At 39.1% G+C, this 27,827-nt stretch overlaps 1 long non-coding RNA gene across 1 annotated transcript; it reads right to left on the bottom strand.

Annotated features, from left to right (window-relative positions):
- Positions 1–14,775: 14,775 nt before the first annotated feature.
- LOC120312106 lies at positions 14,776–16,853 on the bottom strand. The gene is made up of 2 exons (XR_005557789.1): positions 16,082–16,853; positions 14,776–14,917 (listed from the first exon to the last, which is right to left on the bottom strand). It is a non-coding gene; the product is annotated as an uncharacterized LOC120312106 (long non-coding RNA).
- Positions 16,854–27,827: the final 10,974 nt, after the last annotated feature.

Below are 27,827 nucleotides of genomic sequence, written 5' to 3'. Positions count from 1 at the left end.
AGAGATCTTTGTCACACTGGCTATAATTTAACATTTGTGATACTCTTTAAAGAGGTGTGAAAGCTTTTCAGAGCCTGCCTTTATTCAAAAAAGTTCATCATTTCTGCCTGTAATTGAGTTCAGACTGATTTCGTGAGTCTTCGTAGGATAAACTGTATACATTTTTGTTCTTATCTGACTTCCCAGCGTTTGATCAACAGCAGCTTGCGAAAGTACATTCAAGGACTCACCAAATTTATTCAACAGATTATACATTAATTTCACTATTAGAACATAATATGAACAGATAATCCATAGAAATACATTAGAATTTTTTTGAAACTGAATTTAATTATAACCGGTAATGTGTGTCTGAGAATTATAATTATGAAGAGTCATGTTCTGTAAATCTGAAATGACAGATTATATTTCAAAGCCTTATTGCAAAGGAATTACAGCAGTAATTTATTAGTTGTAAATGTCTGATTATTGTGGTTTGCTTTTTTGAAAAAAAAAATATGATTATAAGGTATTCTTGCTGGATTTAACAAGTTTAATCCTCCTGACATAAAAAGAGAGAGATTTGTGTGGAAAGTGACACTGTGTTAATTTGTTTACGTTTGTTTAGAACGGCCCATCTTTGTTTCAGACCTCCCAAATCTATTTTCTAGTAATAGAAATATACTTTATTCAACTTATATTTAGTTTCTCCTGCAAAATAGTTAAAGAATATACACTAGTCCCATAAATACCAAATTATCACTTGGTATTTCTAATGCTGTTTGCTATTTATTGTCTTTCCTTACTTAGCAATAACATATGGAAGGAAAGCAGATCCCATTGAACTGACTAGGAATTTTTCGTGACAGTAAAATAGGAAAAGCATCAGAGGTTTTGGTGTTTATCAATTTTGGGCTGAAGGAACCATGCCAGAAATTATGAAAGTCTTCATGTTCAGCTTAGATTAGTCGGAAAAAAAAATCTTGAGGCTAAATCTGCTCTTCTTTTATTTTCTGTTCATTGATCCTTAGTCCATAGTCCTTAACAGGCCATATTTTACCCCAAAATATCCAACCACAGAAGGAAACATTTAATGGGTTCAAACATCTCACCCCTATGCTGGAAATGTAAAACAACAATCGGTTCATACTGCCATATGTGGTGGGAATGCCCAAAGACTCATGAGTATTGGAACAGGACACGAAACTGGTTGAGGGATATATTAACACTGGACTTAGAGTTAAAATCTGAACTCTTCTTGTTGGGAATAACAACAGAAAAATACGACAAGGGAACAATCTACCTGCTGCTACACATCCTGACTGCAGCTAGGCTTGCTTTAGCGCAAAAATGGAAGAGCAAGGAAATTCCCACAGAGGAAGAGTCAATACATAAAATATTAGCATGTGCGGAAATGGACAGGCTCACAATGATATTAAAAGACAAATGTGGATCAGTTTATTTCGAAAACTGGGATATAATTTTACCGCTGGAGGAATTTGAAGAGGACGGTCGGGATTAAAGATGAAGGTTAAGATAGAAATATATGTTATTTTAGAACAAGTATTGTACATAAAATTTAGATGTATATGTAGAGATGAAGAATTAATTGTAAAAAGTGGAATAATCTGATAAGAATGTATATACTGGAATGTCACGTTAAATCCAATGTTTGTTTGTTTTTAACTGTGTTATAAATAAAATTTGAAAAAAAAAGAAGGAAACATTTTTAAAAAAAGAGAGAGAAGTGCTACCTTTTACATACAATTTTGCAGTGAGTAATAGATTTCAAAGAGAGTAAGCATTGATCCCAATAAAGATAGTCCTCATGGCCACAACTGAATCCAAAATTTATGTCGCTAAGCAAGACAGTTATCAAGTGATCTTTGCCCCATTTTACGATCTTTCTTGCCACAGTTATTAAATGAATCACTGTAGTTGTTACGTTAGTCACACGATTGTTAAGTAAATCTGGATTCCCTGTTCACTTTACTTGTCAGAAGGTCCCAAAAGGGAATCACGCCATCCCAAGACACTGCAAACGGTCATAAATATGAATCAGTTGCCAAACTTCTGAATTTTGATCACATGACCCTGGGGATGGTGCAACGGTCATATGTGTGAAAAATGACCATAAACCACTTTTTTCAGGCCTGTTGTAACATTGAACGGTCACTAAATGAACAGGTGTAATTCGAGGACTACCTGCAAATCCACACAATAGGAGCTGGGTTTGGCTTGATCTTATATGCTCTTTATGCAGTGCCTTATAGGACAGCAAAAGAACAGGAGTAACTGATCATTACAGCAAGCAATTTATTTGCTTTTCACCTGTAGCACCTTCAGAGATGAGATACGCCTTCCACAGGCTTGCCTGAGCCCACAGGTGTGTGTGCAGTAAACAACCAGGTCTGGCCCAGATGTCAAAATTGCTACTGACCATCCCATGCTAACTCTATATTGATGATGATAATAGAATGATTAATTTGCAGATACCTAACCCTTTCTTCCCCTAATAGGTATCACCCACCCACCAGGAACCAGGCAACTCAAGTGATGCTGATTGGTTGGTACATTGTAAATTATCCCCAAAGAACCTTTGACACCGCACATCTTCTAACGCTTTAAAATTAAAACTAAATTCAATTTAAGAGAGGAGGATTAAAAAAAACACACACACGCAAACACATACATTGCTCTGGCGAACCATTTTCTCTCCCCCCACCCCCCCTAAATTATTCTTCAATGAACTTGCCATTTTGGCCTGCGGAATGGAGATAATCAATCTTGACGCAGGGAGAGGAAAATGGAATTAAAAGCCAGAGTCTGAAAGTGGACACACACACACACACACAGAGAGAGACAGACACACAAAAAGTGATAGGATCCGTATTTTACGAGGAACAATTAAGCTAATACTCAATTAGTTGCCATCCCCACCGCAAAGTGACAGATCAGAAAACAAAGAACATGGCCCCCGACAAGGTGTTCATTTTGTAACAAATGGGAAAGACGAGGAATCATTTATTGGTGTTTTGGCCTCGGTCAGAGACTCGGGGTGACCTCCCCAAAGCACAAGGCGATGGTGTTGGCTGAATGCCAACGTTAACTTATTACACTCATCCGATGCATAATGCATCCATCTCTGGCTCACCCCGACATCCCATTTATTCGAAGATCCATTTGTCATGTCTGCAATCACCGAAATGAATGGAAACTTCCTGGAATGATGGATAGTGCTCCTAATTAGGGCTAAAGACAAGATCTATACTCAAGTGAAGCTTCTTCTTCTTCTCTCTCTGTCTCTCTCTCTCCCCCCCCCTCTTTTATTTCCATATATAAGGATTGCTCAATTGAGTTTGTAACTCATGTCCTTTGGAAGTACTTGTCCACTGTAGGTCAAGTGGCTATGAAAGAAGGAATGTCCTCTGGCGAAGACTGCAATTTCTCCTGGTTTCTTGAACATTTTCTTGTCCTTCAAAAGGAGTTTGTAGTTATGATCTCTTTGTCCAGAATGGAAGAACTCACCACCACAAACTCACTGTAGGACAACTTAATTATTTAAAATAAAATAATTTTACAAATATTTTCATCTGTGTCATTCCCGTTTCATTCTGTCCCACCATTTCTTGGATATTAATCTCACTCTTGTCCTGTGGTGAGTTGTCCCATGGCGAGCTGGCCACGGCAAGTTGTCCCAAGGTGAGTTTCTTTCCCGGGGATCTTTCAAACTTATTTCTCTCACCAATCTCTTCAGGTTTTATTTCTATGGGTATTACCTTATTTTATTCGGGTGAGAGGTAGGCAGGGTGATAATGATGACAATGATGCAAAATTGTGTGTGAATGAGTGTATGATTTAGCATCTTCTGAAAACCTAGCCTATTGGCTGGTTCAAGATTCAACCTTTTATGAGAATCTAGAAACTACACCAAATAGATTGATGAATGGATGGATGGATTGGTAGGTAGTAGATAGATAGATAGATAGATAGATAGATAGATAGATAGATAGATGGATGGATGGATGGATGGATGGATGGATGGATGGATGGATGGGTAAGTAGATAGATAGATAGATAGATAGATAGATAGATAGATAGATAGATAGATAGATAGATAATATAAACTTTATTGTCATTGTATGTGTATACACAGTATACACATACAACGAAATTTACTTGACACCCAAAGACCAGGTCCCACACACATAATCCCCAAACACAATCCCACCCACCACAATTCCCCACCCTAAAACCACCCAAACATCCACCCAACAGACCAAGTAATACTGTCCAACAGTTCACTGATGGTGGCCCTTTAGTTCATTATTAAGTGCAATTATAGCTCTGGGATAAAAACTATTCAGAAAACGTGTGGTCCAAGATAGATAGATGGATGGATTGGTAGGTAAGTAGATAGATAGATAGATAGATAGATAGATAGATAGATAGATAGATAGATGGATGGATGGATGGATGGATGGATGGATGGATGGATGGATGGATGGACGGACGAGTAGGTAGGTAGGCAGGTAGATAGACAGACAAATAGGCAGATAGACAGATGTGGTTTCACCAAAACCTTTGCTTCAGATTGCTAAATCTTGAATTCCAATTTTATTTCAATCTAGCTTTTAATTCAGTGTTGAGAATCCATATCATGGATGAGTTTTCTCATTGCTTCTTGAGAAACAATCTCATTGTCTTCTTGGAAACCTTCAGAATTTTGGAAAGAGACTTCAAGGATAAGCATAATGGAGATTTTTTTTTTTTTTTTGGTTTCCATATACAGAAACCTGAGATCTGTAAGAACATTTTCAAAGCAGCCTTGCTGCTTCTACGAAGATAGATAATTTAATCTCTGTCATTGGCCTGTCTCTGTCAAAGAGAACAATGGATAGTCTACTCACAATTTATAACTATATAGAAATTAATATTAGTAAAAGGTGTCCATTTAGTGTCTCACCTTCAGTGCTAAAGGTGACAAAGATGATGGATGTCTCCCAGACAATGGATTTATCTTTAAAATGGGGTAATTACACACTGGATGCATGGGTGACATAATGACATTGTGGTTTTATATTAATAAAAAGAAGAAATGTCCCTCCCGGTAGTTGAAAAAGTGGTCAACCAGGATATAGCAGTTTTGATTCTGATTTCTGCTAACTACAGTAAAAAAGCAGCAGCGATGGATGTCTCTCTCCATAAAAGTTTGTCTTGTGCTTTACTGTTGCAAGGCTTCTGAGTTGTTGTTGTGTTAAGAAATGGAAATCAGTGCAATATTGCCTTAAAGCCCTGCAAGATTGTTCTGCTTCTCTTTGGGGCTATGAAGTATTCATAAGCTTGCAATGGCAACCCATCATGACATGTAAAGTATCTTGAGTTCATTATCAAATTATGTAGTCCGATACAACCCCCATTCCTTCAAAAATTAAACTGTTGTTTGGATGCTCTGGACAACGAGTGTGGAACAATCTTTGTGTATGAAGATGTTCACAAGGCTCAACACGTTCCAAAGGATGAAATGATTAATCCTAATGGGAGCTTTTAACTGCAGTCTAAATCTGGGAGTCACTGATTCTTTGCCAAGCATGCTTCTCACCAACTTCTCTTTAGCAAGATGTATTGTGGGGTCCTTGGTGCCCTCTGAACTTGGTTGTTTTCTTGAAGATGTTTCACTACCCAACTAGATAACATCATCAGTGCTAGAAGGGAGTTGGGTTTGCAGAGAGGAGGAGGAGGATGACTGTGGAATGCTCTCTGAACTTGGTCAGTTTTTGTAGACATTTCATCACCCAAACTAGGAAACATCATCAATGGTGCAGTAGAAGGGAGTGGGGTTTGCAGAGAGGAGGAGGAGGAGGAGGAGGAAGACTGTGGGATCCTTGGTGCTCTCTGAACTTGGTTGTTTTCTTGCAGACATTTCATTACCCAAACTAGGTCACATCATCAGTGCTAGAAAGGATTTATTGAACAGAAAGAGAGGGCTTATGAGAATTATAGTAGCTAAAGCAGTGGTTCTCAACCTTTTTAATGTCGCGACCCCCAACCGGTCGTAAGTCAAGGACTACTCAACCAGTCATAAGTCGAGGACTACTCAAATGGTGCAGCACCGTTTGCAGAATGGGACTTTTGGCGGGCTCAGCAGGGCAGAGACAGCCTGGATAATTCCTATTGGCTTTTGAAAGCCAATAGAATTAAACTCTATTCAAGAGAGTCTATTCTATTGGCTCTCTCAAAAGCCAATAGAAGAAAAGGGAGTAGCACAGCTAAGGAAAAGGGGAAAGAAAATGGCGGACTGCGTTGTTTGGCGACCCCCGTGAAATGGTCGTTCGACCCCAAATGGGGTCCCGACCCACAGGTTGAGAACCACTGAGCTAAAGTATTCACCACATTTGCCATTTAGAACTAATATTTCTTGCCGGCATTAAAGTGGATTTTTTTTTCAAAATGTCTTTTCTAACAATCTTCCTGAGAGTGGGTAAGAAGGCAGATCTTTTCATCATTAACAAAGAAGCTTAAAGCTGGCTGTTGTCAGAACTTCTATCAGCCTGAGAAGAAACTAGTACAGCTGAGTGGCAGAACACATGTTTTGCAAGAAAAATCCCCCGGCTTTTGTATTAGCATCTTCTATTAAAATAGGATTTGGTTACGGCTTGTATATAGTCGCAAGAACCCAGGGCAGTTTGCCATAATTGCGAAAGCTGTTTTGTTTCATGGGGTCCTTGCAAGGTTATTCTCTGACATGAGAAAATATTGTTGATAACTTACGAAAGAGATCATGGATTGTAGCGTTTTCTAGAAAGCCACTGTCAGAACATGATTTATTAAAAAAAAAAAAAAATCTAAATCCCTGGTGGTTAAGAAATCTTCAAAGAGAAAATGACATGAAATATCAATGTCCCAGAAAATGAGAAATCAATAAAGGAGATCTATACTGCAAATATTAAACAATAAGTTGGTACAAGTTTAAGATGCTTAGGCCATCAATTGGAAATAGATGTAAGCCCCATTTCTCATTCCTCAACCTCCCCCCACAAAAGTGAGATGCTTTTTAAACACTCCTGAAAACAAATCTAAAATGAAGATCACCCCAAAGGCTCCTTTTTCAAAAAGCAGCTCGGTTTTCTTTGTTTTTCCTTGAAGACGTTTCGCTTCTCATCCAAGAAGCTTCTTCAGTTCTTCCTTCAGAACAGAAGAAGCCTCTTGAATGAGAAGCGAAACATCTTCAAGGAAAAACAAACCCACTTGCTTTTTGAAAAAGCACCTATGGGACAACCATGACTTAGATGACCGAGAATCTAAAAGACATCTAAAACGAAGCATTTCAGATGAACGGATAGTACCACAATACTAAGTTTGAGGAACTTTGTTCTCCGTTCCGATTGAAGTGATACGTACTGCAACATTTGTTTTCTTGAACAGAAGTTCTAACAATTTTGCATGAATTTTGGTTTGTGCGGAAAGAAGAAACAAAAAAAGAGATATGGCTAGAGAAAAAGTCTAATTAATCGTATTAATTAGAACCTATTAAATATTAAAGAGATAACATGAAATAATATTAAAGAGAACCTATTAATTTAAGAGAACCTGGACAAGATAAAGTGCTCCATCATTGGAGGTTTTCAAGAAGAGACTGGACAATCACGTGTCTGGAATGGTTTAGGGCAGTGGTGGCGAACCTATGGCACGGGTGCCAGAGACGGCACTCAGAGCCCTCTCTGTGGGCACGGGCACCGTTGCCCCAGTCCTAGGCCTTCAGCTGGGTTTTATAAAACCTTTTCGCTTTAGGCCTCCGCCGCCATGTGCAAAAAAAAAAAAAAAAAAAAGAAGGTTCAATCAATCAGTCAATTTCAACTTCTCGCGAGAAAAAAAAGATCTCGCAAAGTTGGAATTGATTGATTGAATTTCTTAGTCCCACCCAGTCTGCCGTTACCAACGCAGCCACGCCCACCCAATGGGCCACATCCACCCAATTGGCCACACCCACCCGGCACCCGACGATGCATAAGTGGGTTTTTGATTGCAGTTTGCGCACTCGGTCTCTAAAAGGTTCGCCATCACTGGTTTAGGGTCTCCTGTTTGAGTAGGATCCCTTCCAACCTTATTATTCTATGTACTATAATCTCATAAAGTCTTTTTATTCCGTTGTTTATTCTGTTTTATTCTTTTTTATTATTATTATTTCTCCAAATACATAAGCCTAAAACTGAAGCACAAGAAAGGAAACGTCTTAGACAGGCTGTGAACTCAGCCTGTCTTTTGATGGGTGGGGTGAGATTGGGGGAATAATAACACAGACTTCATGTCAATTGATGCCGACACACAACAGGAAGAATCCTAGGCAACTGTGGAATAGCAGTGTGACACTTCTGGGTACAAAACACTAGAAATTCCTAGAACACATGTTGATGTTTATCATGGATCGTTGTCCATGTTCCTTACAAAGTGAGGGGTCAAGTTGTAGGGGAAAAAATACGGGATTTCTTTTTTTAAGTCACATGGAACAAAATTGGCCCAAACCCAACTTGCAATAGGAAGATATAAATAAGTCAATTAAATGTATTTCTCTAAAAGCAGCAACATTTTACCAAATGACCATCGCCCATAAATGGTTGCTAATAACTCTTTGCTGTTAGGAGATAGCTTCATGTTGCTTGTTTTGCTGATTGTATTGGTCAATGGGCAAAACAACTTGCAATAGCTAATTAAACATTTTTTAAAGGCTTGGATTGGTAGGATTCTCAGGTGACCGTGGCTTATTTTTAGTTCTTTTTTGGGGGGAAGGCAGATTGAAGTGGTTTCAGTTGTAAATCATGGAAGGTTTGATGCCTGACCTTTGCACTTGCAACGATGTTTTCAAAGGTAGGAAAATAGAGCATGTATTCCTTCCTTAATTTATAGTTGTGTTATTACAACCCATAGTTGGTAATGGGAGATGAATGGAGTCTTAATAAGACAAGCTGCCCCATTCCCTCCCTCTCTCTTTCTCCCTCTCTCTCTCTCTCTCTCCTTCCCTCCCTCCCTCTTTCTCTCTTTCTCTTTGTCCCAACTACGGAAATAACCCACCACAGGACTCCAGGCTCATTGGCAACCTGGAATCCAGCAGAGTGCAAATTTTATGCAAAAGGCAAAACATCTGGCATTCCCATTTACTCAGAACATGTACTGGGAGTATAAATCTATCTCCATATGTGGAAAAAGCAAAATGTCCCAACATCCTGTTCTTTGTACATTGCAACAGAGGACATAAAGGCATATTTATCTAGGTACTCAACTTCCTTTCATTCACCAGTTCCCGCAGAGAACTGTGGGATGACGGATACCCATTCACTTTCATTTAGGCTCCACTGACTATAATAAGCAGACTGAGGGAAAGCTACCCAGTTGAAAAGGGAAATTACGATCTTAACTCCCTTCTCTATCCAACTCACTGGGTTGAATTTTTTTTCAAGGCTAGATCAGTCATTATATGGACCCTTGTACTTTTCACGAATGATTTGGAAACTTTGAACCCAACGTAGTGGGACTATGACTTCTTGAATTCCGATATGGCCCTAGACCAGTGGTTCTCAACATTTTTAATGCCGTGACCCCCAACTGGTTGTAAGTCGAGGACTACTCAACCGGTCATAAGTCGAGGACCACTCAACGGGTGCAGCACCGTTTGCAGAATGGGACTTTTGTCAGGCTCAGCAGGGCAGAGACGGCCTGGATAATTCCTATTGGCTTTGGAAAGCCAATAGAATTAGACTCTATTCAAGAGAGTCTATCCTATTGGCTTTCAAAAGCCAATAGAATAAAAGGGAGGAGCACAGCTAAGGAAAAGGGGGGGAAAATGGCAGACTGCGTTGTTTGGTGACCCCCTGAAATGGTCGTTCGACCCCAAATGGGGTCCCGACCCACAGGTTGAGAACCACTGCCCTAGACAATTCTGGAGTTTTAGTCTCGGCATCTTTGGAAGACACCAGATTAGAGAACATTAGTTGTTTCATTTGGCAAGGACGCAAGTGTGTGAACAAACCATACAGAGATGAAGTCTGTAGAATCAAAGCTGGAGAGAGTCACTGAATTCAACTTTTTGGCTAGCGCAGTTCATACTTAAGAGATGGCGAACAATTTAACCAGAGAGGCCTCTCAAAATGGTGTAGCTTTCATGGGTAGTTTGTGGGTCAAATTGGGTTGTGTTACTAAACTCAGAGATGAGTTCTGAAGACCCAAATATTTATTGGCAAGCGTGCTAATGTGAATAAGATCTATTAGATTCTTGGAAAAACAATCCCTTTATTCTTGTGACTGGAGGGATGCATCTGGGTCAATAGATGCATTTTGGATATGTACCAATTCTTCAATGATTTAAGACTTTGTGCTGAAAATAAAGAAGTAAACGGAAGAGTGAAAAAGGAAAATAAATCTCAGTGAAAAGAATGCCCTTCATCCAGTGTCTCATTTCATCTGGCTGACTACAGCCTCCATCTTTGCCATCGTTAAATATTACAAAACATGCCTCCTATAAACTAAAAAAGGGATTCTGTTAAACTGTTATAATGTGCCTCTCTGGATTATAACTTGATACAAATTCAAGTTATTTATATGTATTTTCAGCTGAAAACATCCTGTCTGGATTTCCAATATCAGAAGATTAAATCTTGCTAAGACATAATAGTACAGATGGTCAGGCCGGAAAAATTAGGCAAATATGAAAGAAAAGAATTATATTATACTCTTCTTGTGCAATGGAAAAATGTGATTTATCTTCCAAGGAGATTATAACCAGAGCTATTAGAATCAGGAAAATCTGATCTTGCAGGAGCGATCATTATTTTAATTCAGATTTTTGTTTGTGCTAAAGGTAGAGCAAAAAAACCTAAATCCAGTTTAGGTTTAAAATTTAAAGTTTGACATTTTATAAGTCAACATTCATTGATTCAGTTGTGGGAGCACAGATATTATTATCTCTGTAACCTCCTGCAGGATTAATATAATACTTAGGAGACTCGATATCCTTAAGAGCAGAAGGTATGCTTTGAATGAATTAACCAGCAATCCATATGGATCAACATGGCCTGCTATATCAAGATATGTTCAGTTTCTTTAGAGGTCATAAGCAACATATGGTAGAAACAGACCTTTGCTAATGTTTGACCATACACTCAGTATGAAGGTTTGGGATTCTGGTAACCTGTTTAAATGAATTTGTCCAACTGTGACCATGATATTTCCTGTATGTTGAAGCATGAGGCTTATTACCAATTAATAATAATAATAATAATAATAATAATAATAATAATAATAATAATAATAATAAAGTTGGAAGGGACCTTGGAGGTCATCTAGTCCAACCCCCTGCTCAGGCAGGAAACCCTGTACCATTCCAGACAAATGGCTGTCCAGTCTCTTCTTAAAAACTTCCAGTGTTGGAACATTCACCGCTTCTGGGGGCAGGTTGTTCCACTGCTTAATTGTTCTAACTGTCAGGAAGTTTCTCTTTAGTTCTAGGTTGCTTCTCTCCTTGCTTAGTTTCCACCCGTTGCTTCTTGTCCTGCCTTCAGGTGCTTTGGAGAATAGCTTGACTCCCTCTTCTTTGTAGCAGTCCCTGAGATATTGGAACACTGCTATCATGTCCCCCCTTGTCCTTCTCTTCATTAAACTAGACATACCCAATTCCAGCAACTGTTCCTTATATGTTTTAGCCTCCAGTCCCCTAATCATCTTTGTTGCTCTTCTCTGTACTCTTTCTAGAGTCTCAACATTTGTTTTTACATCGTGGTGACCAAAACTGGATGCAGTATTCCAAGTGTGACCTTACCAAGGCATTGTAAAATGGTATTAATACTTCACATGATCTTGATTCTATCCCTCTGTTAATGCAGCTCAGCACTGTGTTGGCCTTTTTGGCAGCTGCAGCACACGGCTGGCTCATATTTATGTGATTGGGCACTAGGACTCCAAGGTCCCTCTCACAGTTACTACTATTGAGCAAGGTACCCCCTATATTATACCTGTGCATTTGGTTTTTCTTGCCTAAATGTAGAACCTTATTTTTTTCACCATTGTTGTTATTCTATATTCTGTATTTAACCCTAAATTACTAGTGGAGATATCCACTGGTCCACGTCCTACTTAAAATATAGTATGCTTCCCATGGGAAGATATTTATTTTTATAGTTCATTCCAAAATCTTGGTAAAAGTCAATATTCCAAGTTTATTGGGACTCATAATCCATATAGGTTTTTAGATCAAAATCTTACTTAGCTTTTTGCTGCTTTATTTCAAATTCTTTTAAGTTCTTAAGCTTATAATTAATTTTTCTTTCATTTGGAGTGAAAGATAACACTCGCCCAATGAGTTTTTCAAACTTATCATTCCAATAGTCTCTAATAACTTTAGGGTGCCTAGTAGGCAGTTTCCAAAAGTAATTAGAAAGTGAGGCTTTTGAATTTAGTGTCCTTTAAAAATCTCCGCTGCAGTTGTGACCTGCATGGTTGATCTCATTGTTTTGGAGGCTTGAATCCATGAAAAACTTCTGTCCTGCAGTCTCCTTGCAAGGACCAGCCATCTGGAGCATATATGGGCAATCTCTTTTCCTTTTTTTAATCCAGAGAAATTCCAAGGAAGTGGTCTATTAATATGATTCTTGGTCTTTGCTGCAGTCATCAGCTCCACTTGATTTTTGACTTTCTACATGTAGGTCCCTGATAGTAGATACAAGAATCAGAACTGTGTAACAGGGAAGCATATACCCAAACAATGATCACACCTGAGACATGAAAAATAGGAGTGATGACTTCAGAACAGGATAAATGAGGATCACTATGGATTTCCTCTAGAGAGAACAATGAAGAATAATATGGTTCAAAGGAACCATCTTCAACAGCAAATGTGTCTTAATGAAAGGGAACATTTTCATAACTCCACAATAAGATAGCAGGGAGAAATGCATCCAACATGGCACCTTTTCAGGGCTGTTATAAATGACAGGTGGCTCTATGCATTTGGAAAGATGCAACTACTACAATGGTCAAGTCCCCAAACATAGAAGAATTTAGTATTTCAATGCAAATTTGCGTTCAATTTGCCTTATTTTGGAAGAAACTGGAATGGCTTGCCTTCAGAAGTTGTGTGTGCTCCATCACTGGAAAGTTTTAAGAAGAGATTGGACAGCGATTTGTCTAGAGTAGTATAGGGTCTCCTGTTTGGTCACAGAGTTGGACTAGAAGACCTCCAAGGTTCCTTCCAATTTTGTTAGTCTGTATTCGACCAACTCAAACTGAAATTTGAACTCATGACATTATCATCATGAACTAAGAAATAAAAAAACACTGAATAAAATTAAGCTCTGGATGTTGTTTAGTAGATGTTTATAGTGAAAAAAAATTGCCATTTGTTGGCAACTCTTTGAAAGTGCTCCGGGGACCAGCATCCCAGCTGTATAAGCCAACCTTGATTTTCAAACTCTTCAGGGAAAGGATAGCATGAGATACTGGTAGAAATGTAGTGAGTCTAATTAACTGAAACCAACCAGCAACCCGATTTCCCAAGAGGCTAAGCGACATTCAGAAACCACATTCATTTTCCAGAAAGATTAACCCCACCAGAGTCTGTTAGAATGGTATTTATCAACCATGCACTTTGATTTCAAAAGAGAATTGTGTTTGTGTGTGTTTGTTGAAAAGTGTGGGGGAGGAAGGGGAAGAGATTCACTCCCCTTAGGGTCTGAGGGGGGGAATACACCCCCCCATCTTTCGGGTTTATTCTCCAAGGCTTTCTGCAATGTCACATTTATATAACAAGGATGAATCCCAACTTAATTAAACTGCCCAGGGACTAAGTGCCTGTGTCAATATAATATTTGAACAAGAGTGGAAGGGAGGGCTCCATTTACATGGGGGGGGGTGTCATTCTGCCAGGCATCTGCCTCCATCATCTCATCTGATTCGCAGGAACAAGCTACAATTTTTGCATTTTTGGAATTCAACAAAGATCACCCAGATGCCAGTGTACTTTGCAGAGCTTAAAAACCAAATCAGGGCTTGAATTGCTTCCAACTTCCTTTTTGTCGCCCTTATTGTTACTGACAATGGAGTCAGAGTCACAAAGGCAGTCGGATTGCAAATGTAACCACACGCCAGGCCTTTGAACATCCTCAGCAGCTGTTGTAACAGGAGTTCTTCAAACAAACAACAAACAAACAAACAAAAATGAGGACAGTCACAACAGAGAGTATCTTTCCAAGCAGATGCATGCAAAATCCGACTCGTTTTGGAGCTGGAAAATGCTTTTTTTGTGTGTGTTCATATTTTTTCATGGCCTAATGTGAACATTGTATCCTGATGGGCTCTTAGAATCTAGGAATTTTTAGCCATAAAATGCTTCTGTACCTTATCTTTGGGGAGATAAGAAGAAGAAGAAGAAGCACAAGTAAAAGGGTAATATGCTGCAGGGTTATTTTCTATAGCTCTGGAAACAGAGGTGGGCTACGCATTTATTTTGGAACTCCTGGGCAATAAATAAAGTCCTTGTTGCTCTCTGAACTTGTAGAATTTCACTACCCAACTAGATAGTGCAAGTAAGTGTGGGGTTATCTCCTTGTTAATTCCTCGATTAGGGTATTGTTTTCTCCTTGATGGTTTGTCTGGTATAATCCCTGCTTATCTGGGAGCTGGAAAAAATGTGCTCTGATCTTTTTGGTTTCTTCTCAGCTTTTTTTAATTGTCTCTTTTGCATGGTAGGTAACTGTCGTTTATCTCTACGTATCTATTCATGGTGATTTGATTGGTACAAGGAACTCAAAGAACTTTTTGCTAAATTTTAATGTCTAATACGATAGATCTTTTCAATACTTTAGCAGTACAGTATTTTGAATTTCCCGAAAAATGGTTTGGCACCTGCAACTCTTTCAAGCAGCTTCAACTTCTGTAGATGAATTCCGTGGACCTATTCAAGGGGTCAACCAAAGGGAAATTATATTGATGATATTTCATTGAAATTAAATAAAGAAAAAGAAATGACTTCATTGTTGTACACTGCCCACTGCCTACTGAGTCACTTTCGAGAGATGGGCAGTTATACAAATTAGATCAATCAATCAATTGATCGATTGATTGATTTATCTATTTACATCTACTTACATGGCTCTTTTATCTCACACAGTGATCATACAGCAACCAGGTCAGTATTTGATTATTTTTATAATTTTTTGCCATTCAGTATTTTTCACAAACATCTTCCTCAAAGGGTAAGTTATGTCCTTTGTAACTAAACCTCTTTAAAAATTTTTTTTAAAAGATCAGAACCCCAATAACCAGTAAATAATGAACATCTACAATGGACTATTCATTTACTGATAAAATATATCTACCATTGCCGACTGTGTGTCCTTCTGTCCTTGGAGCAAGAGACTAAATGCTGTACACACACACACACACACACACACACACACACACACACACACACTACTGTAACCAGCAACCTCCTGCCAACTATCAAAATCAATCTCACTTTAGGCTTGCCCTCTAGGGGAAACATCGCCATCATTTCTCGATCTTTGGGCTAAGATCAAGTGTGGTGTTACCATTATTTTTGCTGGTATGTTAAACAAATAAATGCATAAACAGAAGCTAATGCCTTATGGCCCGCCATTGCTTTACATCTGTAGAACCATGTCGTTTGGGAGAGGTCAAAGAAATCAAAAATCCTAGTTTTGGAAAGAAGATCTTCTTTGTCTTTGAAGATCTTCGCTCCAAATAAACTTGGCTTCTTGACTTCCAGGTTATGGATTTAGTGGAATTTCTATTTCCCTACCAGATCTTTCTTTTTCCCCCTTTTAATAGATTCTTTCTTCAGTTTGGGGACGATTTATGTCATCTTTCAACCAGAGATGAGAATTTAGTCATTGTTAAATCCTGTAACTCAGAACAAGATGAGGACAAACATAAGTTTCCAGAATCAGTCAAGGTTGTTTTGGAGGTAAGTCTGTAAGAAAAAATAGACTCAAAGTGTACATCGGGGTACCCAACTAGCCCATTCTTCATCTTAAATATAGATACAGCCTATGGAACAAGAAGAAAGCATTTAAAACAAAATAACATAAGAACGTACACGATCGAAATGACTTGTGCTCGCTTCCTTGTTTCTGAAAGGAACCCAGCACATCATACAATCTGCCTAATTCATTGGGGAAGAGAACTAAACCCAGAAGAAGTTTTCAAACATCAGTACTTGGACTTAGACATCGGAGAAGCTGACATTATGGATTGACATGTATAGTCTCCATTTCTGGCTGAGATCTTTTTCTGTATTGTCAGCAAGTCCCGGACATCAGCCAGGTTGAGTCTACGGATGGACGGTTGGTTTGACTTTAAGAAGATCCCTGCCATGGCAGCCAATTCAGAGCAGAGTGATACCTCCTAGGCCTTTTCCATAGAGCGCTTATCCCCTTCAAACAGATGGTGCCTTAGCTCTATCAGCTTCTCCACATTGTGCCTCCCAACAGGCATTCTGCCTTCATAATTTCCATGCCAGAGCATTGAGCGTCTTGTACTATTACAAAGGACACCGCCAAAATGAGAGCTCAGCCTTTTCCAGAGATGACACCGATCCAGTTCTTCCATTGTTTGCATGATTTGGGAAGGCCTTCCTCCAAGGCTAATCCAATGGCGTCTCTCCCTAGATGTTCTTCTTGCCATCAGGACAGAAAGATAGACGCTTGACTAGAGGCGTCTAACCCTCCAGTGGTCGAGACAAGCCTTCCTACGTCAGAAGTCACTAAGCAACTCTGGGCACCGTTGGGGTTTGAGGAGCCAAGGAAACGAAGCTGTGCAAAAGAGCTTCTGTAAAATACTTCTGAGCTCCAAAGAAAATGAGATCGAAGCTCGGAAAAGAAGGGATGTGTTTTAAAACTGGAAGAAGAAACTGGACTTTGAATATTGCAGCAGCTATCATAGTTCAAAAGATCTTAGGTTCCAGGGGTTTTTTTGTTTTGTTTTGTTTTGTTTTTGAGGTTGAGTGGGATGTTCCTGGTCTCCCTAGTGAGGGAGACCTGTGAAAAAGGAAGTCCTCCCAGGTTTCTGCAAAATCCAAAGAAGTGCAGATTTGGCCATATAACCAAGTTTCAATCCACATCAAGGTTTGGAGGTGGCTAGTTTCTCATTAAAATGTCAACCAAAGAAAAATCTCTATTTTCCCTATTCCTAAGAAACTTTTCCCATTCTATTCCATCTTCCCAACAACTGAACAAGGTAGGAAAAGATGGAAAGAAATGAACTAAGCCAAAAGAGTTCAAAGGAGTAGGGAAGGAGTTTGCATCTTGGATCCCTAGATCAATTGTTTTGTCCTATGTTGCACTGTGTATTAATGCTGTACGTCCTCCACCCCAACTTCTCATGCAACATTCAATAACACCACACCAATTCTATAGGAGAGAATAAGAGACAAAGATGCATGGAACAGAAAGTTAAATTTGCGATAGTGGCAAATATCTGTAGCTCAGGTGTAGGGTGGGGATGGATGTTCATTCTCTGAGCTTTTGGGTTGGTTTCCAAATGTTCTGCTATCAGGCTAGGTAACATCTTCAGCAGAATTTAGAGGATGTCAGGGTTGATTTTCTTCTGCTTATAAGGGCTTTGCGTGGTCAACGGATCTTGTGATGGGGAGGTCATGTCAGATGAGGATCGTATGATGGGCCTTGTGATGGGTCAGGTGTGAGTCACATCAAGTGAGGTTCTTGAGATGGGTCTTGTGATGGGTCAGGTTTGGGTCACATCAAGTGAGGGTCTCGTGACAGGCTTTGTAATGGGGAGGTCACATTACGTGATGGTCATTGGGAACCTGCTGGTTGCGGGGCTTGCATGGGTTGGTGGAAGGTCAGTGCCATTGCTGGTTGGCTGTGTGGTTAATCTTAATTCTGAGGGGTTTGTAGGCTGGTTATAGCTTGATGGGTCTGTTGATGGAATTGCTTGTGGAGTGCCAGGCTTCGATAAACTCATGAGCATGGCAGGCATAGTGTGGCCCATGATTTTTGTATTGCTCCAATCAAATTGATGCTCTTCAGTGTCAGTGTGGGGAGAGATTAGGGATCTGGGATCGTGGCGTTTGACTGCCAACTGGTGTTTATGGATTTTGGTTTTTAATTGACATGATGTTTGTTCCACATGTTAAATATCTGGGCTGTGATTAAATTCAGCACAACTTTCCTTTTGTTGTTGTTGTTAGTTGTGAAGTTGTGTCTGACCCATCGTGACCCCATGGACAACGTTCCTCCAGGCCTTCCTGTCCTCTACCATCTTCTGGAGTCCATTTAAGCTAACACCTGCTGCTTCAGTGACACCATCCAGCCCCCTCATTCTCCGTCGTCCCCTTCTTCTATTGCCCTTGATCTTTCCCAGCATTAGGCTCTTCTCCAGCGAGTCCTTCCTTCTCATTAGGTGGCCAAAGTACTTGAGTTTCAGCTTCAGGATCTGGCCTTCTAAAGAGCAGTCGGGGTTGATCTCCTCTAGGACTGACCAGTTTGATTGCCTTGCAGTCCAGGGGACTCGCGGGACTCTTCTCCAGTGAGTCCTTCCTTCTCATTAGGTGGCCAAAGGACTTGAGTTTCAACTTCAACTGGCCTTCTAAAGAGCAGTCGGGGTTGATCTCCTCTAGGACTGACTGGTTTGATCGCCTTGCAGTCCAGGGGATTCGCAGGAGTCTTCTCCAGCACCATAGTTCAAAGGCCTCCATTCTTTTGCGCTCAGCCTTTGTTATGGTCCAACTTTCACAACCATACGTTGCAACTGGGAAAACCATGGCCTGGACTATACGTACTTTTGTTATTTATTTATTAAGTTTATATGCCTTCCATATTGTAATTTGAGGGAACCTTGGGTGGCGAGGCAACGCTGCACTTCATCATTGAAAGACGTGGGAGGGCAACATATAGCCATGGGGCAAAACCCTCTCCCAGCTCCCTTCTAGAAGTCCTGGACCACGACCCCTCCCCAGGATTTTGCTGTCAGATTTCCACAGCAAACATCTCTTTAGAGTCACCCATCTTGCCACTGGCACCACCTAAATATGTTACACAAGGGAGGCAGGACAGAAGAACCTGCAAAAATCAGAGGAAAGCTATTGAACATCTTAGCCTCATCTCACCTGGTGACAGCACTACTACTCTCTACTATCTTGGGAAGCTGGAAGTAAATCCTCTCTACCTCTCAACCAGCCACACATTGAAACAAACAACCTTGCTTTCAGATCTCTGATAGGCTTCCCCTCAAAAGCTTCTGTTATGAGATGCTGGTTAAAAAAAAGCTCCAAGATCTACAGTACTATTGCTTAGAACAGGGGTCTTCAAACGTGGCCCTTTTATGACTTGTGGACTTCAGCTCCCAGAATTCCTCAGCCTGGCTGAGTTGAGGTCTTGGAGTTGAAGTCCACAAGTCATAAAAGACCCCTGGCTTAGAAACAAAGCCTCCTCTGCCTTTTTAACTCAGTGCTCATGCTAAATGCTGGCTTAAAAAAGGAATCCTGAAATTCCTACAGGGAATTGGATGAGATCAAACGAAACAAAGAGTTAAAATAGTAAAAAATGGATTACAATGTCTCTCCGCTAGATGGAGATATAGAACCATTTTCTACTTCTTGCAAAGTGCACTCTCAAACACCCGCTGGCACAAACACACATAACGCAAAATGGCCTTGGAAAGTTGGAGCATTCCCCAAAGACAAAGACATGTATAAGGCCTAAATGAGCGGTTTCCTTTTCAAGCCTTACCAATATCACTTTTGTTGCAATGGGTAAGGCTTGCAAAGGCGAGAGGAGCTTACGAATACCACAGAGAACATCTAACGCTGCTAATGCCAAGGTGATAATGAAATAATTAAGCCCGTCGCCCCAAAACAAGGAATCTCACTCAATTATTCTAGTGATCAGCCAATTCAATTAGGCTGCAACTAAAATAGTGGGGTTTCCCCCCCTTGCAGTAAGAATTGCATATTTTTTGGGATGACATACTGAAATGCATTTCGCAACATTTTTTTTGAAGTAGAAAATCGACCAGGGTTTTTATAGGCTGTCTCCAGAACTTTAACTTCAGCTTGGAAAAAAAAAAATCCCCACAACTTCTTTGGCATTCATTTTAGAGGTGCTTTTGGATTGCATTTTACACCTGGGCAAATCTCCCGTTTGTTTTCACAATCGCTGTCACTAAGCTATGATTGTCCAAGATGCAGCGTGTAAATCACACCCAGCACACAAAAAACAGGGATGCTTCAATCTGGAAAGAAGGAAGACCACTTATCCTTATATTTTTAAATTGGTATTCCTCTAGACTGAACATAAGTCCAGAATCGAGGCCATAAAATCTAAAACTATTTATGGGTGTGCTTTTTTAAAAAAGGGAAATGTTTTTACACATGAATAAGATGAGAAGAGACAAATAAGCAGGGAGAATTAGTTTATAAAATAAGATCTTTAATATGGCATATTCACTTCTGCAATAATTGTTTTTATGGCTCGCTATACATGGTCTGCAGCCATTCCAGAAAATTGGAACAAATTCTTGGGTCCAAATTTTGCTTAAGAGTAGAGTAGAGTAGAGTAGAACAGAACAGAACAGAACAGAACAGAATAGAATAGAATAGACAAATAGAATAGAATAGAATAGAATAGAATAGAATAGAAAAAGGAATAGAGTAGAGTAGAGTAGAGTAGAGTAGAGTAGAATAGAATAGAATAGAATAGAATAGAATAGAATAGAATAGAATAGAATAAGTATAGTGTAGTGTAGTATAGGGTAGGGTAGGAATAAGAATAGAGTAAAGTAGAGAGTGGAGTGGAATGGAATGGAGTAGAGTAGAGTAGAGTTGAGTAAGAACAGAAAAGAACAGAACAGAACAGAACAGAACAGAATAGAATAGAATAGAATAGAATAGAATAGAAATTTTTTATTGGCCAAGTGTGATTGGACACACAAGAAATTTGTCTCCGGTGCATAAACTCACAGAATACATACAAACAACAAGTGATAAATCATGATCATAATCATCATAAAGATTTACCAATATTAGTATGACTTCATGGATGATTAATTCAAGCTAGGTTTTTTTTTTCTTTTTGGTAATTTCTTGCTTCCTCTTGACGAGGCTCCTGAATACTTGGGGAAGTCATCCCATCTGGGACCATCCAGAACCCCAGTCTTTTCTGCATCCCAAATGGAGAGTCATAGCTTTAGAAATGCATTGGCCAATGAGGTTTATTAAAAAATAGAGAAGTTTTATTTCTTTATTTCCCTTTCATCAGGTCACTGGGTTACCAAGCCAAGCAGGAAACGTGATATACTTCGAATACACAGCACTAGAAATTTCCTTTGGCACTTGTGCATGGACATGAACAAGTATTAGTCCATTTCCAGCAGAAAAGTCTCTTGGAAGTATTTTTGAGTTTGCCTAATAGGCTTTGTTGGACGAGGAAGGAAACATTTGCTGGTCAAAATCTGAGACTCAGTTTGTTTTGCTCTTGAAGGAGAAGGAAAACACCCAATAGATCATTTCAAGATTCCATTCAATTCAGCATTGAGCTTAATCAAGGATGAGTTTTCCTAATGTTCAGGCTTCAGCAGTAATCATTAAGTAATCAAGTCTCTCCATGGATTTCTTCCCCAGGAATCTGCCCAGTTCCGTGATTACATAATTGTTTATTTAACGGTTTTGGCATGCCCCTTTTATCATAAATATTAACTAACAGTTGTCCTAATAAAAATTGGGACTGTGTGGCTGTGAATGGAACTAACCCAATTCCACCACTACTAAAAAATTCTCAACTCCCACCAGATGGTGCTTCTTATTAAACGGCATTTTCCAATTAACTCTAGAAAGTGAAGGAAGGAATCAGATCTGTGAACCTGGCTTTTCCAAACAACATTTGAAAATTAGAAAAAGAAACCCAAAAAAAAAACAGATGGGAAACACATGATCTGGAAAGAGAAGCAGTAACAAATCTTTTCTCTTCCTTCAACTTTCATAGTAATGTTTACTGCAGCTGGGATAGCAGCGGATCTAATTCAATTTCTAGCCAAAGCTGCTCTTCCTCCTCCTCCTCCACATCATCTGCATATAGAGCAGACATGCAGAGAGTCAAAGACTGGCACAGATTATATTGATTTCACTTTCACCTCTCTTTTTCTAGCTGCTTAACCGTAAAGGCAAATCAAATAGTTAAAACAGCTGAAATAATGGTTGACCTATGTCCAAAGACTTGACTCAAAGAGGAAGGTCTTGAATCCAGAGAGAATGACAGCTAAGCTCAACTCTGAGTTAGTGCACTTCGTGACTTGGGATGAGATTTTCTTGAGCATATTGCATAAGTGGCCCTTTTCAATAGAGTCTCTTCTGGTGAACTCAAGTCTTCAAGATGAGCCATTTAGGGTTTTCAATGTTAGAAGTAACGGCTAGAATTGGATTCAAGAAACATTATGTAGATCTTCTTTCCAAATAAAGTTGGCTTCTTGACTTCCAGGTTATGGCTTTGGTGGAATTTCTATTTCCCTACCAGATCTTTCTCTCCCCCCCCCCTTTTAATAGATTCTTCAGTTTGGGGACGGTTTATGTCATCTTTCAACCAGAGATGAGAATTTAGTCATTGTTAAATCCTGTATCTCAGAACAAGATGAAGACAAACATAGTTTCCAGGATCAGTCAAGGTTGTTTTGGAGGTAAGTCTGTAAGAAAAAGGACTACTATAACTGTGGTCCTGTTCATGAAGGGTTATCATCTGGTAGGATCCAGGAAGAAAGCCATAGCATCCAATCTCTAGAACAGGGGTCTTCAAACTTGGCCCTTTTATGACTTGTGGACTTCAACTCCCAGAATTCCTCAGCCAGCATGGCTGAGGAATTCTGGGAGTTGAAGTCCACAAGTCATAAAAGGGCCAAGTTTGAAGACCCCTGCTCTAGAATGTCATCTTTTAGTAGGTATGATTTTCCCTGATCCTTCCAGCTTTCACAAGATTTTAATACAGTTTTGCTGTGAAACCTGAGGCTTGGATGGTCTGGGTGAGTCTGTTCATTGGTTGTGTTACTCGGGAGGGTTATTGGTGATGTTGAGAGTTGATTTCTTAGTTGCTATGCATTTATTTTATTTATAATTTTATTTTTAATTATTAGCCAGACTCCTGTACTTGAGATACCATGTACATGAGATGGGAAGCCAGTGGTAGACTGTGGATATTCTTCAAGCACGTTCTAGGTAGAATCAATTGCCCTCGACTACAATCTGGATGTAAGACATGGAAACTCATTGTTCAATCCTACTTTAAACTTAGATTTAAAGGATCAAGGAATTGGTAACAGGAAAATTTGTGTTCTGAGTTTCTACAGAGTTGTTGCCAGGGTGGACAAAACCAAGGTAGAGGAAGGAGTGACCAACTTTAGATGCTCAAAGTGGCTTCTCTGTTCTCAGAATCCTCTCTTAATTGCATGCTCCTTCAAAAAAAAATTAGACTTATCCTTTCCTCCCCCAGAAGTTTTGACCTCCTCGTTTTTGGGAATGTAACACAACCTACCTAATTTTGCTGATACTTTCTCACTCTTTCACCTTTTTCTTGAAGTTCATAAGAGTTGGTCTCCTTCAAGCAGCAAAAAGATCCAGTTTATAGACAGCTATGTCTGACATAGGATTAAATGCCACCTAAGCTCTTGAATTTCACTGCTGTGTTGTAGGATATCTGCTTGGTAAGGAAGAGGTTTATTATTATTTTTTTGTTTAATTAAAATCAGATGTCCAAGTTCAAGCAGAGGAGAGAAGAGTCAAGAGAAAGATCTGGTTGTATGCCATTTTCCACATTTAACCAGTTTTACTTAGGAAAGCAGTTGATTGTATCAGCTGACTAAATGTGGAACTATAAACGTAGAGAGGAGAACACATAGACCATGTTTTTGAAAACCATTTCCTGGCTATTGGATTTAAAGGCCATTTCTCCTTTTTCCAGATTCTTTCTCCTTAAAATATGGGAGAGTTTGAATCCAAACAATGTATGCCTTTCTTGGGCATAAGGCTGCTGGGTTTTTTTTTGTGCTGAATCAATGATATTTGTTCATCTAAATTTGCTATTAGTATTCAGGATGTTGAAAAAAAAAAGAAAAGTGGGTGGGTCTTCACTGTTCTTTGCTCTGGAAAAAAAGTTTTCACCCGTTTTGGATTTCTACCGCTCTTTCCCAGACGCTGACTAAACTTTTCAAAAACCTGAAAATGTTGCATGTGCTGGCTTGTCTCCCAGGCTAGTATGTCCAAATTACAGACAATATACCAGTCATCCAAAAATAGAGAACAGCTACTTTTCTGAGTGTTTCTACATCTCATGATCAAACAATATAGGTTTTGTGTCCATGTGTGTGTGTTGTAACTCATAAGCAAGAAAAGGAAGTCCAGAAAACAAAGCACATTGGCAAACTAGATATGGTCTTCTTGAAGAGTTGTACAGAGTCTTTCTTTCTTTCTTTCTTTCTTTCTTTCTTTCTTTCTTTCTTTCTTTCTTTCTTTCTTTCTTTCTCTTTTCTTGTTTTTTTCTTTCTTTCTCTTTTCTTTCTTTCTTTCTCCTTTCTTTCTTTCTTTCTTTTCTTTCTTTCTCTTTTCTTGTTTTTTTCTTTCTTTCTCTTTTCTTTCTTTCTTTCTCCTTTCTTTCTCCTTTCTTTCTTTCTTTCTTTCTTTCTTTCTTTTTCTCCTCCTCCTCCTTCTTCTCCTTCTCCTTCCTCTTCCTCTTCTTCCTTTCATCCTAATCCATAAAGATGAAACTTATGTCCCTAGCCATTGGTGCCAGCACAAGCAGGAAGCGGGACAATGAAAATTTTGGATGCTGGTCCTTGGAAAAAATTGCTTTCCACAGGCAACAGATCCTTCTCTTCAAAATTTGCTCTTGGATTTAATCAACTTCGATTACCAAAAAGAAAAAAAAAACTTACGTAATTATCTTCCAGCTGGATTGGATAAATCTCATGCTTTCACCCAAACATGGTGCCAAGGAAGTCCTGGAAAAACCCTCTTTGTTGGCCTTTGCATTTGAGCTTGTTACCATTGTGACTCATTCTGAAAAGCCACAAAGTGTCTGTTCCTTTCATAAGAGCTTTGTGTTGAGTTTTATGTACTGGGAACAATTCCTTCTTTCCTGTTCACTGCTGCATCTTTTAGATAGATTACTAGAAGCCTGTCAATTTAGACTTGATACATCAGAGAACTTCCTTGTCTGCCTTCCTTCCTTCCTTCCTTCCTTCCTTCCTTCCTTCCTTCCTTCCTTCCTTCCTTCCTTCCTTCCTTCCTTCCTGATTTGTCTTTTTGTTCAAATTCACCAAAATTCAGATTGTTACATGACCATTGTTGGGTCATATTTGAGGATGGAGACGCATTGGACATAATGGCACTGACATACTTTCTTTTTTTTAAATTTTTTTATTATTTTTCACCATACACCATACACCAAAATAAACTTAAAATACATAAACATAAATCTTTTCTGTTAACAGAACAGGGCTATACATTTTAACCATTCTTTACATCTTATTTACATCAATAATTATATCTTTTTCTTTCTCTGTTCTAGCCAATTATAACATTTATTCCAAATTTCATAAAATTCTGTTGCCTCTTTATCTTTTAATTCTAACGTAAGTTTATTCATTTCTGCGCATTCCAAAATTTTGTATATAATCATTTCATTTATGGGTGTATTTTCACTCTTCCAACATTGAGCATATGCTATACGAGCTGCAGTCAATATGTGTATAATGATATGTTGGAGTTGTTTTTCAATCTTTAAATTTATTATGCCCAAAAGAAATAATTCTGGTTTGAAGTCTATTTGTATCTCAATTATCTCCTGTATCCAATCTCTTATTCGTTCCCAATAGTTTTTTTGCTTTGGGGCACAGCCACCACATATGATAAAATGTTCCTTCTCTAATTTTACATTTCCAGCACTTCGGGTCTATATTTTTATGCATTTTGGCCAATCTCGCTGGTGTTAAATGCCATCTATAAATCATTTTATATTGATTCTCTCTGTATGCAGTTGATAGCGTCAATTTGCAATTTATGTTCCATAATCTTTCCCATTCCTCTAAATTTATATCTCGTCCGACATTTCGTGCCCACGCTAACATCGGCCCCTTCACAAGCCCCTTCAAGGCTTCCAATCACAACCAACCCAACTGAACAATCAACACTCCAGGAGCAACACCACTTTTGTGAAGTAAGCAGAGCTGAGGTTCACAGATGCTATGTTTCAGTGGCCATACCTGTCCTCTGCAACAGCTTTCCTTTAGAGGCCCAAGTTGCTTTATATTGCTCCCCCTTCCAAAAATATTTCAAACCAGAACTGTTTCAGAGGTGGCATGGAAAGTGACATGACACTATATCTAAATGGTCATATGTACATACATATACATACACATGGTCATATGTAGCAACTGCTACAAAGAAGAGGGGGTCAACCTCCAAAACACCTGAAGGTAAGATAAAAAGCAATGGATGGAAACTAATCAAGGAGAGAAGCAACCTAGAACTAAGGAGAAATTTCCTGACAATGAGAGCAATGAATCAGTGGAACAACATGTCTCCAGAAGTTGTGGATGCTCCAACATTCAAGGTTTTTAAGAAGACATTGGACAAACATCTGTCTGAAATGGCATAGGGTTTCCTACTTTATCAGGGGTTGCACTACTAGAAGATCTCCAAGGTCCCTTCCAATTCTGTTCTTCTGTTATTCTGCACAAAGTCACTGAGATCTGAGTTTAACTCAAAGAAGACGTTGAATAGGCAGAATCTATCAATGAGCAGTTCAAATATTCTTTACGGAGAAGATTTCAACCTTGATGAGCCAGCAATTAACCACAGCAAGATGGAACTGAAGCAACCCGAGTTAAACCACTGCTTTAATTTCCCAGAATCCTCTGGTGAACTGCATCGTTGAAAGCATTGTGGGAAATGAAAATGGTAGCTTTGAGTCTTCCAGCTGCTTTATGCCCCAAGTGACAGCCATATGTTATTTCAAGATAATATGTCCTGATAGTACTCAGTCCATAATACATCACAATTTGTTGTTGATTTAAGCAGATGTGGTCATCTGGGGAATGTAAAGCATTTAGACTAACCGCAAAGTGACCCTGAGTATTTGGTGGCCTTTAAATCCAGATGTCAACTCTTGGGAATAAAAAACTATTTTTTGTCACTGATATGATCTTGACCTCCTTTTTTCCTGACTGTGTTGATAAGCTCTAGGGCATGCTCTTTATAAATAGTGAAACAATAATTAAAAAGTAAAATGGAAAGAATGCCAGAGCTTAAGAAGCAAAATATATAATAGTTTTATCAGCCTTTTTTTTTCCTCTTGAGAAGTCTACTCTATTCTGTCTGTTTTGTTAACTTTCTATTGATGTTGCAATAGGAAACAGAACTCTATGAAGGTCAGGAAGTTTTCAGCCAGTCCAGTTAAAATCAGATGGTGATCTGGATAGTTTCTTGTGGAAAACACATAACAAACAATTAAATGCTGACCTTGTTAGCTCACTTGCCAAAGCCAGGCAGCATAACTCAGGGATAAGGTGGTGAAGTGAATTAAGTAGCAGAATTGTAAGAGAAAGAAAGAAGGAAGGAAGGAAGGAAGGAAGGAAGGAAGGAAGGAAGGAAGGAAAGAAGGAAGGATGTCTTGACTTTTCAAATTAAGTAGCTGAATTGTAAGAGGTTGAAAAAAGAAAGAAAGAAAAAAGAGAGAGAGAGAGAGAGAGAGAGAGAGAGAGGATATTTTGACTTTCCAAGTGAAATAGCCGAATTGTAAGAGGAAGAAAGAAAGAAAGAAAGAAAGAAAGAAAGAAAGAAAGAA

The sequence above is a fragment of the Crotalus tigris genome, unplaced genomic scaffold (assembly GCF_016545835.1).
Source record: "Crotalus tigris isolate CLP2741 ecotype Arizona unplaced genomic scaffold, ASM1654583v1 scf7180000018432.44079421565:4894166, whole genome shotgun sequence".
In the NCBI taxonomy this organism is placed as follows: domain Eukaryota; kingdom Metazoa; phylum Chordata; class Lepidosauria; order Squamata; family Viperidae; genus Crotalus; species Crotalus tigris.
This window is presented reverse-complemented; position numbering and strand designations above follow the sequence as displayed.